A 15,121-nucleotide genomic window follows, 5' to 3' on the forward strand; every position below is an offset into this window, starting at 1 on the left:
ATTATCGGCTAATAACATCCTTTTAGCTAATTAGTGGGGTTTCATAGTGGGGAGTAAGAAAAATGGAAGTGTTAAGCTTGACTGTAAGTTTGGTCATTTCTTCTTTATGGCATTGTCTTTGAAGCTATTGCAATTATTACACAAACTCACTTCTTGGAGAACACATTCCCAGTTAATTACTTTGGAATTGTCCACACAGAAACCTCTCCTCATGAAGTAAAAGAAACATGTTCAGATATATTTGTTTGAATTTAACAAATCAATGTCAACTTTGTCATCAACGTGCATCCTTTTCTCATGTACTATAAATTGTTGTTGCCTTTAAAATGTGGCATTCCTGCATTTGAAAGTCAAAAAGCTTTGAGAGCTTGTCTCTGTTTCTCCACAATAGTCAAAATCTCTCCCATCTGAATCCATGTTCCTAAGTGGCAAAAGGCACAGACACTTGGGAATCACTGGCCAAAGACTTTCCAAAGTGGAGGAGAAGCATCTGTCGTGCACCTGGAGATTTCCTGTCAGGAATATGTGGAAGCTGGGCACAAACAGCATTAGGAGTGCGCTACCACATCAATACCCCACCCACACCTTCTCGCAACCACCTTCTCCCCCAAGTGTAACAGAGCCTGCGGTAGCCACATTGGTCTGTACAACCATTCACGGACTCACCCTGAGAGTGGAAGAGAGTCACCCTCGTCTTCGAGGGACCACCAATGATGATATTATTGTACAGATAGTTGTGTTATTTTATACAGACTAAACACAAGACCAATTCATGTTTATCCTGGATGCATTCTGTTTGAGTATTTTAAATTATCTTTTGGAGGAAGCAGTGGGAGTTGGAGTGAAATCTATCCACAGCTTAGACTCACAATGAGCACAAAGGAAGGTGGTTGTGGCTATTGGTGGTTCTCAGCGCAGTGTCCTATCCAGCCATTTTCAGCTCCTTCATCAACTACTCCATTATAAGGTTTGAAGTGGGATACTCATTGATGATTGTACTACATTCAGCTCCATTTATAATTCTCAGATATTACAATAGTCTTTTCAATATACATCAAGACTGAGACAACGTTCGGACTTGAGTAGATTAGTTGCAAGTGGCATTCAAGCTACACAAGGACCAGGTAATGACCTCCAACAGGTGGGAATCTAACTATCTCTCTTTGACATTCAATGTTATTGCCATCATTAAATCCCCAATCAATATCCTAGATTGTTGACTAGAAATTGAAAAATACAGAGGCAGCAGTGTATTATTTACAAGATGCACAGCAGTAATTCACCCAGGCTCTTTCAAAAGTATTTTTTAAACCCATAACTGCTGGAAGGACAGAGTGGCAGACACATTGGAACACCACCAGGTTCCTGCAGTTCCCCTCCAAGTCATTATACCATCCTTGTTTGAAACTACTTTTCATTGTTGCTGGATCAAAATCCTGAAACTCCTTTCCTAACAGCATTGTGGTGTACTTACACAAGATGACTGCAGTGATTCAAGGACACATTTCATTATCACCTTCTCAAGGGTGATTAGGGATCAACTGCACATGCCAGCCTTGACTGCATTGCCCACACCCTAATAAGGATTATTTTTAACAACTTGTGAAATGGCAAAGTAATGTTGATTAGTTTTGGTTTTGTCAGTTATTCTGCATTAAAATCAACCTGTCAAAGATCTTTTTTTCCCTATTCATTTAACAATTCGAATACTTTGAGGAGGATGAGTGAATTTTTTGGACAAATAGCACATGCTGGCTCTGTTGTTGATTAGTTTCCTCTAAATTAGTTTTGAGAATGATATATTTACTGTTACCACTTTAAGAGGATATCCCACTCATTGCTCACGAATACAGGAATCTTTTCATTGCTGGAATACAGAATGAAAAGCCACATTAGCAAAGCTCCACAGAACTCTCTCATTAACATGCCAGTCTCTGTGTGGAATCCTTTGTACTGTTTATTGAAAAATCTAAATGTTTTTTGAAAAAGGCTGAGTTGTGTGTTTTGTTTTGCAGTAAGTGCACAGACTGAGTTGTGGGCCATATTTATAGTCTATGCAGGGCAGTCAGTTTCAATTTAATGAGTATACAGTATTCAACGTATTTATCAAGAAATCATTCAAACTCCTGCACATGTCCTCACATCAATATTTTTTCTACAAAGAGCTTCTAAATGCCATAATAATTCAGAAGTTGGCAGATACTTCTTTTTCAAGTTAATACAAAGAGGGAAAAAAAGGGGTTAAGTAAGGGTTTGAGTAACTGTGTACTTATCATACAATCTGTCTCTTCACCAGTGCAATTAGATGCTGTACCAAAATACTTTTTTGGTGGTTGGTGTATTATATCCTCCCAATTGTGCTGTTAAATAATTAAAAATAAGACGTGGCGATATTTTGCTAACTATTCGTGTTCAGATTGGACAGTTTGCATTTTTTTCACCCTTGTTTATTGCATGCATGTAGTGCCTTCAAACATTTTTACTCACCCTAAGTGTTTCTAGAAAGTAATTTGCCGCTTCTACACACAAACAAATTTTCGTGTCTGCCTACCTGTAAGTGTGCCTTGTTTTTTCCATGTCATGTCACGTTCATGTATCTTTTGCCTTCCCATTGTAACCATTCTTGTCCTATGTCATGTGAGCCTATTACAAGCTGAACTTTGAAAAATGATCCCATCCACTCATAACTATCCTAGAAATCAATGAAATATAAATAAATATAATCTCTTCATACGCCTTCCACATTGTGGCCAAAGTTGGTACTGGTTGTTTTATTTTTGAATTGTCAATTTTTCAAAACTTTGTACGTTGCATTGGGTACATTTTCTCAAATGTATTAGCATGCGAACATTGTTAGTGAAGTGTGGAGATGGTTGTAAACAGAGAAAAATTCCTTCAAAGTTATTCAGTCATTACAGAAGTCCTATTGTCATCTTGCGAAGATTTAAAGGATTTTCAAAAAGAAATGTCATCAGTATTTTATTTATAATAAGTAACAGTGACCAAACCCATGGATTACTGATACTCCCCTTTGTATCCTTATATATATATATGTTTGCTCTTGTATCGATACACATCTGAGTACATATATAAATCTACGTGGTTTTCCCATGAGTCTTTATGTTCCTGTACGTATGGATGTACGTATAATTCCTCCTTATTTCTGTATGCTATATTAGAAAATGAAGATTATATTGTAAAGCAAAACAAAACTAGAATATTACAGAAATGGTGCTTTAAAATTAAATAATACAGACAACCTTTTCAATGATTGTGGTGATGAGTACAGTTTTAAATAATAGAAAAGCAATATAAAGTACCCATTTCCCATGAATCTGGTTGGAGTTCTTGTTTAGCCAGCTAAGTGACTAGTTTATTCGTACTTTTTAAAATATAGTTAAAATACAGGAATTTACATTGATGACATTCTGTGATATTGTTATTTCTGAGTGCCCCATTGATATTTTGAAAATTTCGATAGACCCAAAACCGAACTGGGCTACCTACATAATACTGAGGTCACTATTGCAGATCAGAAGCTGAGAATTCTGTGGTTAACAACTCATGTCATAGCTACACAAAGATTGTCCACTGCCTACAAAGTAAAAGTCAGGAGTATGATATAAAACTGTGCATTTGAATGGCTGAATGCAGCTCCAGCAATATTTAAGGAGCTTGACACCATCAAGGACAATGAAGTTGATCTACTACCTTAAATATTCACTTCCTCCACCAGTGATGCATGGTGTCTGCTGTGTGTACCATTTACAAGGAGAACCACAGCCCCTTCTTTGATGGTCCTGAGAAAGCGCCTTTCAAACATGTGACCTTTACCAACCAGAAGGACAAGGATAGTAGATGCATGAGAACACCATGACCTGTGACTTCATCTCCAAGCCCACACTATCCTGAATTGGAACTATGAAATTCCATTCCTTGCACTCTGGATGTAAGAATGCTCAAGAACTACATTGATTTGAGAAGACAACTCAACATCGCCTTCTCAGGGACAATTGGCAATGGGCAATAAATGCTTACTTAGCTAATAATGCCCACATTACTCGGAATAAATAAAAATAGCTAATTATAGACACAGGTTTAATCCAACAAATGAGTCCACATGATCTTTGTTATTCAGAGAAGAATTTTCTTATCCAACTTTGAACCCAAGGGTAAGTTTGTTAATCCTGAGCTGTGGGGAAAGAAGGACACTGAACAAGAGTGGTATTGGAGATGGCACTGTAGTGCCAATTCTCAGGCCTGTGCTTTCTTCAAGCACAGCACTTGTCTGGGAACACATGATACACCAATTGTCCCTCATGCATATATAATCTACGGATTTCATAGAGTATCACACTAATTTACTGTCAATCCTGTACGATCTCAATAGAGAAGAGATTCATTTTAGCAGGTAGAATAAGTAGGGACAAAATAAACTAAACAGTACAATTTTAGAAGAGGTCTGATAAACAAACAAATGGGAGATTACCTCACTCAGCTTTGAATCTGAGACTAATTGAGAAGGCTGTTAAAAGGCTTTCAAGATCATCAGCATTGTAAATAGATGCATAGGGCCCATTGTCCATTTGAGTCCAAGGAAACCTGATCCACACCCCTTGGCAGTTTGCCAAATGCACACCTGCCCCATGTGAGTACGGGAGATTTGTCACTTAATGGATTCACAATGCACTTTGTGAATAGTGAGAGAGTATTTTAATCATTCATGGGATATGGGTTTCGCCAGCTAGCTCAGTATTTATTGCTTATTCCTAACTGCCTATAGAGTAATTAAGAGTCAACCATTTTACTATGGGTCTAGATTCGCAGACCAGTCCATTACTAGGTAAAGATAGTAAATTTCTTTCCATAAAGGGCATTAGTGAACCAGATTGTTGCAAAAAAAACAATCAGAAGCGGTTACATGTTGCTATAAGTCCATAATGACTAGGAGCAGGAGTCAGCTATTCGGTCCCTTGAGCTTGCTCTGCCATTTAATATGGTCATGGCTAATCTGACCTTGGCTTCAACTTTCCTGCCCACTTCCTTTAAACCATTACTAGTTAAAAAATCTATCTCCTTCTTAAATGTATTCAGTGTATTGACATCCACCATACTCTGAGGCAGTGAATTCCACAGGTTCACAATACTTTTTTCTTTGATTCTGCATCTCCATAGTCAAAACCTATGACTTCACATTCTAGATTTCTCCACAAGAGGGACCATCCACTCAACAACTAATTTGTTAATCCCCTTTAGCATCATATATACCTCAATTATATCTCCTCTCTTCCTTATAAACTGGGGTGAGTTTAGCCATGATGTGGAGGTGCTGGTGTTGGACTGGGGTGGACAAGATCTGAAGACGCAGGATACTAGGTTATAGTCCAACAGGTTTATTTGAAATCACAAGTTCTTGGAGCCACTTCACTTGACAAAAGGTCAGTGCTTCAGTAGCTTATGATTTCAAGACAACTTGTTGGACTATAAGCTGGTGTCGTGTGACTTCTGACAGTGAGTATAGACCTACACTGCTCAGTCTTTGTTCATAAGACAAGCTGTTCATTTCTGGAATTAATCTAGTGAATATTCTCTGAACTGAACATTAGGTTAGTTTGTATTTTACTTTTTTATTGAATTCAAAGTTCACCATCTATCATGGTGAGATTCAAACTCTCACTAGCCTAATGACATTTTACTGCTGATTCAACATATAATTATATGTGTAAGCAAACAAAACACCACATCAGTTATAATCTATTACTTTCAGTTTCTAAAGGTTTTGTCCATTCTTGGAGCAATAGATAATCTATGATGACGCTTTTGAAACCTAATCTCATATTTATAATGGACTTGCTGTTAGAATGAACTACTTCTGTCTTCGCTGACACACAGATAACTATTTCCTCTATTTCAAAGAACCATACCTGCCAATCAACAGAGGGGCAGCAGATGCACATCATTTCTTTTCTATCCTCAGAAGCAAGTTTCCTTGAAATGAATCAGCCCAATCTACTGTCTCATTAATTTTGCAATACAAAATTCAGGTGGGTTTAAACAAGCTCAGCAGGGGGATGGGAACCTGTGGTGTAGTTCCAGAGCACAGAAGGATGTGAGTGGGATGTACAGGGACAGGATTTCAATGGTCACATGCTGGCAAACAGCAAGCTGGTTTGATGTGCATCTACTCCAATGCCAGGAGTATCCAGAATAAGATAGCTGAGTTTGCAGCATGGATGGGTACCTGGGACTTTGATGCTGTGGCCATTTCAGAGATATGGATAGAGCAGGGTCAGGCTGGATGTTTTAGGTTCCAGGGTTTAGATCTTTTATTAAGATCAGGGAAGGTGGCTTTGTTAGTCAAGGACAGTATAACGGTGGTTGGAAGAACTTTTGATGAGGACTTGTCTACTGAGGTGGTATGGACTGAGGTTATAAACCGAAGAGGAGAAGATACTACTGGGAGTTTTTTTATAGGCCTCTGCAAAGTTCCAGGGATGTGGAGGAGATGATTGGCAAAACGATTCTGGGTAGGAGTGAAAGGAACAGGGTGGTTACAATGGGGGACTTTAACTTCCCCGACATTGACTGGAAATGCCATAACTCCAGTACGTCGGATAGATCAGTTTTTGTCCAATATGTGCAGGAGGGTTTCCTGACACAGTGTGTCGAAGGGCCGACAAGATGGGAGGCCGCACTGGATCTGGTACTTGGTAATGAACCAGGCCAGGTATTTGATTTAATGGTAGGTGAGCACTTTGGAGAGAGTGACCATAATTCAATTACGTTCAGTTTAACATTGGAAAGGGATAGGTATGCGCCACAGGGTAAGAGTTATAGATGGGGCAAGGGCAATTGTAATGCAATTTGGCAAGACTTAGGGTGCAGAGAATGGGGTAGAAAATACAGGGAATGGGGACAATCGAAATGTGGAGCTGGTTTAAGGAACAGATATTGCATGTCCTTGATAAGTATGACCCTGTCAGACAGGGAGGAAGTGATAAGGTAAGGGAGCCGTGGTTTACTAAAGAAATTGTATCTCTTAAGCAGAAGAGAAAGGCTTATGTGTCGATGAGGCAAGATGGTTCAGATGAGGCAATGGAGTATTGCAGATCAGCTAGGAAGGATTTAAAGAGAGAGTTAAGAAGAGCAAAGAGAGGACACAAGCAGTCTTTAGCAAATAGAATAAAGGAGAACCCGAAAGTTTTTTATAGGTTTGTGAAGAATAAACAGATGACTGGGGCAGGAATAGAGCCAGTCAAAGACAAAAGTGGGAAATTGTTTGTGGACCCTGTGAAGATTGGAGAGATACTAAACAAATATTTCTTATCTGCTTTCACTCAGGAAAAAGAGAATATTGTAGAGGAGAAGACTCAGATAAGGGCTATTAGACTAGAAAGGATTGAAGTTAGTAAGGAGGAGGTGTTATCAATTCTAGAAGGTCTGAAAGTAGATAATTCCGTTGAGCCAGATGGGATTTATCCAAGGATTCTCTAGGAAGCTGTGGAGGAGATAGCAGAGCCTTTGGCCTTGATCTTTGAGTCGTCATTGTCAACAGATTTAGTACCAGAGAACTGGAGGATTGCAAATGTTGTGCCCTTTTTCAAGAAAGGCAGTGGAGGTGACCCAGATAATTATAGACCAGTGAGCCTTACATCTGTTGGAGGAAAAGTTTTGGAAAGGATTATAAGAGATAATCATCTAGCAAGCAAAAATTTGATTGGAGATAGTCAACATGGTTTCGTCAAGGGAGGTCATGTCTCACAAACCTCATTGAGTTTTTTGAGAAGGTGACCAAGCGTGTGGATGAGGGTAGGGCAATTGACGTGGTATATATGGACTTCAATAAAGCCTTTGATAAGGTTCCACATGGTAGGCTGTTGGAGAAAATGCGGATGCATTGGATTGATAGTGATTTAGCAGTTTGGATTAGAAACTGGCTTTCTGTAAGAGGGCAGCGAGTGGTGGTTGATGGAAAATATTTAGCCTGTAGTCTGGTTAATAATGGTATGCCACAAGCATCTGTTTTTGGACCACTGCTGTTTGTCCACTGTTTAACCACTGCTTATAAATGACTTGGATGCAGGCATAGGTGGATGGGTTAGTAAGTTTGCAGACGACACTAACATCGGTAGAGTAGTGGACAGTGTGGAAGAATGTCACAGGTTGCAGGGACACTTGGATAAACTGCAGAATTGGGCTGAGAGGTGGCAAATGGAGTTAAATGCAACTAAATGTGAAGTGATGCACTTTGGGAAGAATAACAGGAAGGCAGAATTTTGTGTCAATGGAAAGATTCGTGATAGTGTGGATGTGCAGAGGGATCTTGGTGTCCATGTACATAGATCCCTAAAAGTTGCCACCCAGGTTGATAGTGCTGTTAAGAAGGCGTACAGTGTGTTGGGTTTCATTGGTAGAGGGATTGAGTTCCAGAGCCATGATGTCATGCTGCTACTATACAAAACGCTAGTGTGGTCACACTTAGAATATTGTGTACAGTTCTGGTTGCTCCATTACAGGAAGGATGTGGAGCACTGGAAAAGGTGCAGAGGAGATTTACCAGGATGTTGCCTGGTCTGGAGGGAAGGTCTTATGAGGAAAGGCTGAGAGACTTGGGTCTGTTCTCATTCAAGAGAAGAAGGCTAATAGGGAATTTAATAGAGACATACACGATGATCAGAGGATTAGATAGATTCGCACTGTCCATCCTTTCTCATAAGATGATGATGTTGATTTGTAAGAGGGGACATAGCTGCAAATTGAGGAGTGATAGATTTAGGACAGATGTCAGAGGCAGACAGTGGTAATGGCATGGAATGCCCTACCTGCCAATGTAGTAAACTCAGCCATATTAGGGGCATTTAAACAACCCTTGGATAAGCACATGGATGATGATGGGATAGTGTCTGATGGGCTTAATTAGTTCACAGGTCGGCGCAACATCAAGGGCCAAAGGGCCTGTTCTGTGCTGTATTGTTCTATGTTCGATGTTCTAAATATATGACAGCAGAGAGCATGCATTTATACATTATGCCATTTTCTCTATTGGAAACATATTGTAATACTTGTGAACTGTTGTATAATGTTGATCATTATTCGAGTCATACAGTACTACAGCAGGGAGACACAGCCTTTAGCCCAAACTGGTCCGTGCTGACCAAAATGTCCATCCACACTAATCCCACTTCCCTGCACTTGGCCCATATCCTTCTAATCCTTTCCTATCTATGCATTTGTCCAAGTGCCTTTTAAGTGTTGTTAATGTACCTGCCTCAACCACTTCCTCTAGCAGTTCATTCCATATGCATACCACCCTCTTGTGTAAAAAAAAGTTGCCCCTCCGGTTTCCTTTTGTTCTTTCCCCTCTAACCTTAAACTGATACCCTCTCGTCCTTAATTCCCCAACCCTGGGAAAAAGACTGAGTGCATTCACCCTATCCACCCTCTAAACCCCACAAGGTCACCTACATTCGAAAGAAAAATGTCTTCACCTATCCAACCTCTCCCAATAATTCAGACGGTTGAGTCCTGGCAACATCCTTGTAAATTTCTTCTGCACTCTTTCCAGTTTAATAATATCCTTCTTATAGTAAGGTGACCAAAATTGAACACAGTCATCCAACTGTGGCCTGACCAAAGTCCTGTGTAACTGCAACATAACTACCCAACTTCTATATTCAATGCCCTGGCCAATGAAGGCCAGTGTGCCAAAAGCTGCCTTCACTGGCCTGTTTATCTGTGACTCCACTTTCAGAGAACTATGAACCTGAACTCCAAGATCCCTCTGTTCTATTACACTCCTTATGACCCTCTCATTCACCATGAAACTCCTACCTTGAAGTGACTTTCCAAAATGCAAGACCTCAGACTTATCTATATTAGAATCAATTTATTCATTAAAAAATAAAAGCGTGGCTATTCGCAGACTGCTGCAACCAAAGAACAATATACCAGGTAGAGTACAAATAAACATCGTCATGATGTAAAACCCAGTTTAGGCCTCAGCTGGAGGATTGTGGCAAATTCTGCACACCATACCATAGAAAGGGTGTCAAGGAGATTGCAGTGGAGATATGCTGGAATGAAACTCAAAATGAAAAACTTCAATAATTACAGGAACTGTGATTGTTGCTCTTAGACCAGAGAAGAGGAGGTTTGTTAAAGGTACTCAAAAATAAAGAAGAACCAAATAAAGAAGGAGAATGTGTTAGAAGGGTAAATGGCCAGGGGTTACAGATTTAAAATAATTAACAAAGATAAAGAGTTGGAATGAAGATAAAGATTAAAACAATTATTTCTTGTTATGTGATGTGCATGACTTGCAAAGTGAGAAAGCAGGCTCTGTAATTTCCAAATGAAAATTGAGTAATTGAAAAGGAGATGGAGGGGAAAGTTCTTCGAGTCTGTGGAGAAAGAACAGGGGTGTGGGATTAATTGGAGAGCTGACACGGGAAAAATGGATCAAAGACCTCTTTCTTTGCTGTACTACAGAAGACAAGCTGGTTTGGAGATTCTTCCAATTTGCAATAAATTAAATGTTCCTGAAGGTCTCTTTGGCGATACTGTCAACTTTGTTTTAGTATTCACTAACTGCAAATATTCTTTTCCTATCTTTACTTGTTTAAAGTTCTTTTTGCTGCTTATGGTAAAAATGGATCATTCCAAGATGAATTAAAGCAGAGTCTAAAGCCCATTTTTTATTGTCTGAATGCAAGATCCTGATAATGTAACATTTGCATTAAACATGTAAGTACAGAAACATTACTTTAATTCAAATTCAATAGCTGTGTCAGCTTTTTCCATGTCATGCCTTTAGATGATGCTCTTGTAATGGTGTTCTGTGTAGAACTGATCTGTTGGTTGATGCATGTAGACCATAAGGAACAGAAGGAGGTTATTCAGGGATTGGCAGATGGTCTGGGCCCAGTAGATTCGGAGAGTTCATTGGCTGGAGTTTATTGAAGTCTCCATTGTTGTGGGATTGGCTGCTGCTCTCTATGTTCTGCTCTGCCACAAGACTTGCTGCTGTGGCATTTAGCTGGATTTTCTCCATTTCCTTGCAGAACTGTGACAAGGCAACAGTATCAAAACCCTCAGGTTGCATTGCATGGCCTCTTTCTTTGCTGCAGAAGAACAGCCCCCTTGTGAGTGACCTCTTGCTCTATAATATTGCTCTCACACCTGACATTGCAGCTTATCTTGGTCACATTGAGATCAGGGCAAAGGTTACTGTTAATTGGGTTCTGGATTAGTGGTGCAGGAAGAGCACAGCAGTTCAGGCAGCATCCAAAGTGCAGCGAAATCGATGTTTCAGGCAAAAGCCCTTCATCAGGAATCATTCCTGATAAAGGGCTTTTGCCCGAAACGTCTATTTTGCTGCACCTTGGATGCTGCCTGAACTGCTGTGTTCTTCCAGCACCACTAACCCAGAATCTGGTTTCCAGCATCTGCAGTCATTGTTTTTACCTTACTGTTAATTGGGTGCCAAACAGCTGGCTAATGCCTTGAAAGGATGTGAGCTGATGGTCATTCCAGCTGGAATACCTCGGAAATATGGCATGACTCGAGATGATCTATTAAATACTAATGCTACAATAGTTGTAGTTTTAACAGAAGCTTGTGCCTAGAGGACACAATCTGTATCATCTCCAATCCTGTGACCTCTAGCAGACTAAACACATCAGAAGTTTTCAAAAACTTGGTGTCTACAACACAAACAAAATCTTTGGCATGACAAGCCTGGATGTGGTCAGATCCAGCACATTAATTGGTGAACTGAAAGACATTGCAGCTCAGCACGTGTGTCTGTCCCAGTAGTTGGAGTCCATGCTGGACAGACCATCATTTCTCTGATCTCTTAGTGTCATCCTAAAAGGGAATTTTCCAGGACCAGCTGGATGCCCTAACTGGCAATATTCACGATAGACTAGGAGATTATACTTTCTTGTCTAGACTTTCCCATAAGAGAAAACAACCTCTCCATGTGGCAAAATGGGGCAACTTTGTGGTGAGAGTGTGGTTTTCATCTGCATGCTTAGGCTGCCCAGGCGATTCTACAGAGTACTTCCACTTTCTGCTTCATCTCTCAGCTATCATAAATATCTGGTCTCCAAAGAAAATGTTTTACCTTTCTTAAATCTGTATTTAGAAAAATTCACATGTCAAATGACATAAATTACCAGATTATTATAATCCAAACAGTTTTATTCACTCCTCTTCCAAATTGATGTTCTGGCCGCGTGCTCTCATTGGTCAGTAATAAGCTCAGCTAATGTTGATCTTGCTGCCACTTTCTGCACAGTAAGGGAACTTGAATTTTTATTCTAAGTATACCAACTAAGCATGTGTTAAAGGAGAGATGTCATCGTGACATCAGATCACATGGACTTGGAGCCAAGGTCTATAGAGCTTTAAGTAAGATGTCTTCTCTTATCGTTTGCTGTAAATAACTATTGCCTTTTGCTGTTCACTCACGAGTGTAGGTTTCATATCACCACACTGTCAGCTCTCTCCTGCTAAATGTACTGACTTACTCTCAGCTAATATCATTTGCTTCTTCTCTATACTATCTCCACCCCAGAAAATACTCCAAGGAGAGTCCGGGGCAAAGTTGAGTATGGTAGCCATAACAAAAGAGAAAGTGCTAGAAAAGCTAAAAGGTCTAAACATCGATAAATTTCTTGGCCCCGATTGGCTACATCCTAGAGTTCTGAGGGAGGTGGCTGAGGAAATAGCGGAGGCATTGGTTGTGAAATTTGAAAAGTCACTGGAGTCAGGGAAAGTCCCAGATGATTGGAAAATCGCTGTTGTAACCCTCTTGTTCAAGAACGGATCAAGACAAAAGATGGAAAATTATGGGCCTATTAGCCTAACCATGATTGTAGGTAAAATTCTAGAATCCATCGTTAAGGATGAGATTTCTAAATTCTTGGAAGTGCAGGTTCAACTTAGAATAAGTCAGCATGGATTTAGTAAGAGGAGGTTGTGCCTGAAAAACCTGTTGGAATTCTTTGAAGTGATAAAGTAGGTTAGACCAGGGAAACCCAGTGGATGTTATCTACCTAGACTTCCAAAAGGCCTTTGATAAGGTGCCTCACAGGAGGCTGCTGAGTAAGGTGAGGGCCCATGGTGTTCGAGGTGAGCTACTGGCAGGGATTGAGGATTGGTTGTCTGACAGAAGGCAGAGAGTTGGGATAAAAGGTTCTTTTTCAGAATGGCAGCTGGTGACAAGTAGTGTCCCACAGAGTCCAGTGTTGGGGCCGTAGCTGTTCACTTTATATATTCATGATCTGGATGAAGGGACTGGGGGCATTCTGGTGAAGTTGCCAATGATACGAAGTGAGGTGGACAGGCAGGTTGTACTGAGGAAGTGGGGAGGCTGCAGAAAGATTCAGACAGTTTTGGAGAGTGGTCCAGGAAATGGCTGATGAAATTCAACGTGAGCAAGTGCGAGGTCTTGCACTTCAGAAAAAGGAATACAGGCATAGACTATATTCTAAACGGTGAGAAAATTCATAAAGCCAAAGTACAAAGGGATCTGGGAATGCTAGTCCAGGATTCTCTAAAAGTTAACTTGCAGGTTGAGTCTGTGGTTAAGAAAGCAAATGTAATGCTGTCATTTATCTCAAGAGGGTTGGAGTATAAAAGCAGCAATGTGCTTCTGAGAATTTATAAAGCTGTAGTTAGGCCCCATTTAGAACACTGTGTCCAATTTTGGGTTCCACACCTCAGGAAGGACATACTGGCACTGGGGTGTGTCCAGCAGAGATTCACACGGATGATCCCTGGAATGGTTGGCCGAACATACAATGATTGGCTGAGGATCCTGGGATTGTATCCTGGGCAGCATGGTGGCACAGTGGTTAGCACTGCTGCCTCATAGCACCAGAGACCTGGGTTCAATTCCCGCCTCTGTTTGGAGTTTGCACATTCTCCTGTGTCTGTGTGGGTTTGCTCCGGTTTCCTCCCACAATCCAAAAATGTGCAGGTTAGGTGAATTGGCCATGCTAAATTGCCCGTAGTGTTAGGTGAAGGGGTAAATGCAGGGGAATGGGTCTGGGTGGGTTACGCTTCAGCGGGTCGGTGTGGACTTGTTGGGCCGAAGGGCCTGTTTCCACACTGTAAGTAAGTAATCTAAAGTATTCATTTGAGTTTAGAAGGATGAGGGGAGATCTAATAGAAACTTACAAGATAATGCATGGCTTAGAAAGTGTGAACGCTGGGAAATTGTTTCCGTTAAGTGGGGAGATTCGGATCCTTGGAATTAGAGGGGGTCAATTTTGAATGGAAATGAGGAGACACTTCTTTAGCCAGAGAGTGGTGGGCCTGTGGAATTCATTGCCACGGAGGGCAGTGGAGGCCGGGGCATTAAATGTCTGCAAAGCAGAGATTGATAAATTCTTGATCACGCAAGGAATTTAGGGCTACGGGGAGAGTGCGAGTACACTGATTTGAAATGCCCATCAGTCATGATTGAATGACGGCGTGGACTCGATGGGCCAAATGGCCTTGCTTCCACTGTTACGCCTTATGGTGTTATGGTCAAATCCAGCAGGCTCCTTGATGTTTCATGTTGCAGCTGTTCATTACACTCAGCCCTACACCAAAATCTTATAGATCTTCCTGGTTCTCTTCTTTCACCACTACCTTAGGCCTCCAACTTTCAATGGAACATATGATCAAGAGTAGATCATTTATACTTCGAGCCGAAATACTTCGGTTTTCAATGAAGAGTTTTATAATGTTCTATCATAATCTCTCCCTCGGCCTTCAGTCCTGTCATACTCTTTCTCCTTTGCCCTCTCAATTACCCTCACTGGATTCTTCCTCTCTCTTTCACAATAAATCTCCATTTTGATCTCTTTTGGCCTCAATCATTGCAGTCTTCCATTGACCTGTCCAATTGTATTTCTCACTGCTTGATATTTAGAGCGCACTTAGTCTTGATGTCCTGCAATACCTTTAGAGATTGGCTTGTGTTCAATAAGGCCATCCATAAATGTATAGAAGATAGATACTCAATCCTTTATCCAAAATTCCAAAATCCGAAAAGCTCTGAGATCTGAAATTCATTTCGTGGAATGTCATTTTGGCGTCCGGACGAGTGACCCAACTCCACATCCAC

The 15,121-nt window shown here is 40.7% G+C and overlaps 1 protein-coding gene across 1 annotated transcript in view; it reads left to right on the top strand.

Annotated features, from left to right (window-relative positions):
* gareml (GRB2 associated, regulator of MAPK1-like) overlaps positions 1-15,121 on the top strand; it is a 286,660-nt gene that overhangs the window by 182,060 nt on the left and 89,479 nt on the right. The gene's annotated exons all lie outside the window — the stretch shown is intronic.

This window comes from Hemiscyllium ocellatum, chromosome 3, assembly GCF_020745735.1.
Source record: "Hemiscyllium ocellatum isolate sHemOce1 chromosome 3, sHemOce1.pat.X.cur, whole genome shotgun sequence".
NCBI classification, from domain to species: Eukaryota; Metazoa; Chordata; class Chondrichthyes; order Orectolobiformes; family Hemiscylliidae; genus Hemiscyllium; species Hemiscyllium ocellatum.